Source organism: Octopus bimaculoides, chromosome 9 (genome assembly GCF_001194135.2).
Source record: "Octopus bimaculoides isolate UCB-OBI-ISO-001 chromosome 9, ASM119413v2, whole genome shotgun sequence".
NCBI lineage: Eukaryota > Metazoa > Mollusca > Cephalopoda > Octopoda > Octopodidae > Octopus > Octopus bimaculoides.
This window is the reverse complement of record NC_068989.1, coordinates 67,604,302-67,609,281: the sequence shown is the minus strand read 5'-3', so window position 1 is coordinate 67,609,281 and position 4,980 is coordinate 67,604,302. Positions and strand designations below refer to the sequence as shown.

Here is a 4,980-nt window from a genome sequence, read left to right as displayed (position 1 = left end):
TATATATATATATATATATATATATATATATATATATATATATATATATGTGTGTGTATGTATTGTGTGTGTGTGTGTGTACACGCGCTTATACAAACGCATAATATACAATATACATACATCACCACTCATATATATAAATGTATATAAATGTATATATACACATACATACACACACTCACATTCACATACACACACACACACGCACGCACACATATATAAATATACGTACACACGCACAGAACCTCTTCGTGAAAAGCTTTGCTTTATCAGACGGAACTAAGCAACATTCACTCTCACAAGACGAGCAACAACATTAAAACAAAAAAAAAACGCGAAATAGTGAGTGAAGGAGGGAGGGAGCCTGTGAGTGAGTGTGACAGATTAAATTGTGAGCGAGAGAGTTGAGTGTAAGTAATGAAGCCCAAGAGAGGAGAAGGAAACACAGATAACTCTACGACTACAAGTGGAAGGTTTTGGATATAAATACATAACATGTAACAACTGTATCTTTCTCTCTCTTGTAACAGCGGTAAATAGCAAGTAAGCGAACTCTTTTTCCATTCATTGTTCAACAATTTCATTCCATTTCTTCTTCTTCACCATGATTTTCTGTTAGTACCATTCTCTTTCCGTTTGCCTGCCTCACATTATATATATATATATATATATATATATATATATATATATATATACACATATATATATATATATTCATATATATATGTATGTATGTATATATATATATATATTTCCCACTCACTCTCTCCCACCTCTCGCCTCTTTCTCTCTCAATCCATCTGTCGAGTGATCTTTCTATCTTATTTTCAATGCCGACGTTATTTATCTTCACCTACATTTCGTATTAAACAACAGGAGGCAGCGTAGACATAACGTCACACATATGTACGTACATACATAAACATACACATGCTTACATATATGTTTGTGTGTATACACACACACACACATGTAAATACATTTATTCGTATATAGATATCACGTAACTAACTACGTATATAAATAACATACAGATATACATTCCTTCACGGATAATTATATACATACATATTAGGAGAGGAATGTACCAAAAATCGGTAGCGAACCGATCGATATATTTTGCAGTATTTATTTACATCTCACCGGGGTCGAATTTACCGTTTAATACTTCTAGTAGCGATTAAATAATTACTACTTAATTACTGGGGTCGATATATTTCCTTTACCTTCCGCTCCCCCACCCACCACCCTTGTATGAATGCATTAATGTTTGGTTGGTCGTGTTCCCTTAATGTTCGTTTTATTCATCTTGCATTATTATGTGTTTTCATCGGTGTCCCTTGTGGCAATAAAGCGTCTGGAACGGTGCCAGGCATTCATTGCACTCTGCTTTAAGAGAACGGTGCGGTCTGTGGAGATTCAACTGTCATAATTCTATAGAAATTTATAGGACAACGTGAGCGACGATGACCTGGGAACGATTCCGGACATGTGAGGACAGTCTGAAGTAGCTTTTTTTCTGCAAGGACGGAGATTAAAGGTTATTTCCCAAATTTCTTGACCTATCAATTGTACAAGGAGGCGTCGCAGAAGTACCAAACTCAGTCGAACATTAATTTTCAAGATGTGCGCCGACCATCGAAATCGTCCTATACACGAACTTGTTCAATGACTGACATTGCCTACTTGGTGGGCTCGTATCGAACAGCTGCTGTCACGTGTATGGTGGATCCGGCTATCAGCTGAGTCTGTTGTGAAGATTGATTCGCCGCCTTTCATTGGTTCGGAAGGGCGGACAGTTTTCCGCTGTCTGATTTTGTTTTTGTGTTTTGAGGTTTTATTTTTAAGGTATAGGAAAATAGTCGAAAGATTCGAGCACAGGCTTCCTTTCTCTCTGGCCAAGCCCTCATCAGCTTCTTCAGATATCATCTCAAGAGCAGCATGAGGATGGAGTCGGAGAGGTACTGTTTTGCAATGTGTTTTACTACTTAGATTATGCAGCTCTAAACAAGAAGAACACTAATAGATAGCGTTTTCGATAAGATAAAGTACCACTCAAGTACTAGGGTGAAAGCAGTCGACTAACTCCCCTCAAAACTTGTGCCTAAATTAGGTACCATTATTGATGACACTTTTGATACTTTTGGATATGACAGAGATATCCGAGCCTTTGTGAGAGATTCCCCTCAAAATTTTCTCCTATTGGAGAATTTTTCTCGTTGAAATTTTGTTAAACTTTATTGTTAAACCTTTTGCTATACCTTTTATTTCTGTCGACTCCATTTTGCCTTCATTTATGTGTCGTCTTTCGTCCAATGCATTGGTCTTAACTTCTTGGGGACTTATAGTCATCTTCCGTCATATATTAACGCCTGGCCGTCGTCTCCTGGCCCCAGCTCACGTCTGACCAGACTGGAACGTCTACTCTTCCGCTTTTTTTGTGAAAGAGACGCGTTCCTCTGGTCAGCTGCTCCATTTGCTATCAATCACCCGCTGCGTGGACTGAGCTTGCTGTAGTTGACAGTACGCAGACATGCAAAGAGACTGCCACGTAGCTAGCAGTTCCTTGATGATAAATAAATGTGGTCAAAGTTTGTAAGGCAGGTTTCTTCACAGTTCATCTCTTTGACAGAGCTATAGTCCTGGGTCAAGACTGGGTGCTTGATATCTGGAATAACATCAAGTGCTCACAGCTCCTCTACCAGTCAGGCAGAGCAATTAGTGGAACTCTTCCCATGACCTTGTATAGAGGGTTAGTGATAAGCAAGAGCAACGACATTCTCGAAGAAATCTATGGGCTGGCATTGCCAGTTCGAAATCATCACTACAGCTGGGTCTGTTCGACATGCGTGCTGAACATGCTGTCACGTGTCGGACGGATACGGCAATCGGTTGAGTCCATTGTGAAGATCGACCCGCCGCTTTGTTTTGACTGGGAAGAATAGGCAATATATTTATATGCCTGACGGCCTTAGCAGAAGAGGTTATGCAGTGTACCAGACTGAAAAGGCTGAAGGCAGACACCGTCCTCTGGCCAAGCCCTCATTAACGTTTTCACATTTCTCTTGAAAAGAAACTGTTGTTGAAGAGGGAGGTGTTGCCTCTCGGCAAATTTGCTGAGAGGTGGATGAGGGTGGCGAAAATGGTCCGAGTGAATGGGCCTGTAGATTAAAGGAGAGAGACGACACTTGTTTTAGTGGTCAGGGTAACCATGGTTTTGTGGGATTTCCACGAGTAGCCCTACCAAGCCTCCTTCTTTTGGGGAATTATTCATTGTTGGAATCTATTGTTACTGTTAGTCTTCTGTTTATTCGCTCTTTCATATAACACCACATTGCCTCGTCCTCTACCGTTCTCGATCATTTTGTAAACCCTTAATAGTTAATAAAGAAATCATCATCATAATCGTCGTCGTCGTTATCATCATCATCATCATCATCATCATCATCCACGCCAGGCAAAATGCTTAGCGGTATTTCGCCCGTCATTACGATCCGAGTTCAAATTCCGCTGAGGTCTACTTCCCTTTCATCCTTTCGGGGTTGATGAAATAAGTACCAGTTATGCACTGAGTCGATGTAATCGACTAGCCCCTTCCCCAAAAATTTCAGGCCTTGTGCCTATAATAGAAAAGATTGTTATTATTTTTTTTTCTTCTTTCTTCAAATTTTCTTCCATTTCTCGCCGAGTGTTTTCCGTACACCTAAGGCAGAGAAACTTGTTGTATGCATTCCCAGTTTACACACGCAAATTCACAGGTAAAATATGTATTTTTTAAAAATTAATAATTAAATTAATTCATGAATGGATGTTGTTTTCGCAGCGATAATGCTCTTCTCAGTACATGAGTCGTTCCAGTTAACACGATTTTTTGCACTCCCTGTAGGGATGGTAAACCTGGTATCATTTTCAAATAGGTTTCAGTACCCTTTTTTTTAAAACTTTTATTATTATTACTTTATGTTTGATTTTTGTTTTGCATTTGTACAAGTTGGATCCAAGTCTCACCCAGAGACCTCAAGGGACAAGTTAGAAGTTCATGTAGGTGTTATGCCTAGGGTACCATATATTTGGATTTGTACATACCATATATTTGGATTTGTACATACCATATATTTGGATTTGTACATTTGAATTTGTACTAGAGAATGTTTAAGAAACCATAAGAAAATTGTGTTTGTTTTAAAATTTGAGATCACATAGACAGTATTTTACGTAGGATATGGGTAGTTCCCATGAGCACTATCTTTTGAACTTCAGCCATTTTGGGGTTTCTTGGTATCTGAGCTAGGTAGTAATCAACCCGTTTCGCTGTCATTCCCAGGGCACCTATGACAATTATTATTATTATTATTATTATTGTTATTATTATTATTAAGTACCAGTCACGTACTGGGTCGATGTAATCCGTTTGTCTGTCCTTGTTTGTCCCCTCTATGTTTAGCCCCTTGTGGGCAATAAAGAAATTATTATTATTATTATTATTATTATTATTATTATTATTATTATTATTATTGCCACCATACCGTGAAGTCACGGAAATTTGGTGCTCCGTAAGTTGAAAAAGTATTTGCAATCTTTTCGGCCTTTTCATTTCTGTTGTTACCATTACCTTTGTGATTTGACAGGCAACATTTTTTTATATAGTGTTTTGGTACCGAAACACTTTCAAACTTCGTATACTTGTATATTTTGTGGTATAGAACAGATAATAAATTTTGTATTCGAAGTTATTTCACGTTAAAAATTGTCTTATTTCGATAATTTCAACTAATCACTGACGTCTATTCAGTTGAAAACAGTAAGTGCTGTAACGGTGTATATGGTATTAATCCCCGTTAGTTCTGACATTTCCGATTAACTAGACTGTTCGTAAACAAAGGGGAAAAAACCATCAAAATACTTGAATATTGCCTGCACTTGTTATTGGAGCTACCAGAATTATTAATGCACCTCCACCAAGTGCTTCATTTCCTAGAA

At 38.1% G+C, this 4,980-nt stretch overlaps 2 protein-coding genes across 5 annotated transcripts in view; both read left to right on the top strand.

Annotated features, from left to right (window-relative positions):
• LOC106871747 (uncharacterized) overlaps nucleotides 1-4,980 on the top strand; it is a 76,579-nt gene that overhangs the window by 9,293 nt on the left and 62,306 nt on the right. For 3 of the 4 annotated variants that reach the window (XR_008264909.1, XR_008264910.1, XM_052970730.1), the window contains exon 1: nucleotides 235-543. The exons of the other annotated variant lie outside the window; for it this stretch is intronic. The gene's annotated coding sequence lies outside the window, so the exon portion shown is untranslated. Of the gene's footprint in view, nucleotides 1-234; nucleotides 544-4,980 lie in introns of those variants that run through there. 4 annotated transcript variants of the gene reach the window in all.
• The window catches only part of LOC106883743 (uncharacterized), a 116,620-nt gene that overhangs the window by 102,992 nt on the left and 8,648 nt on the right, over nucleotides 1-4,980 (top strand). The window lies entirely within an intron of this gene.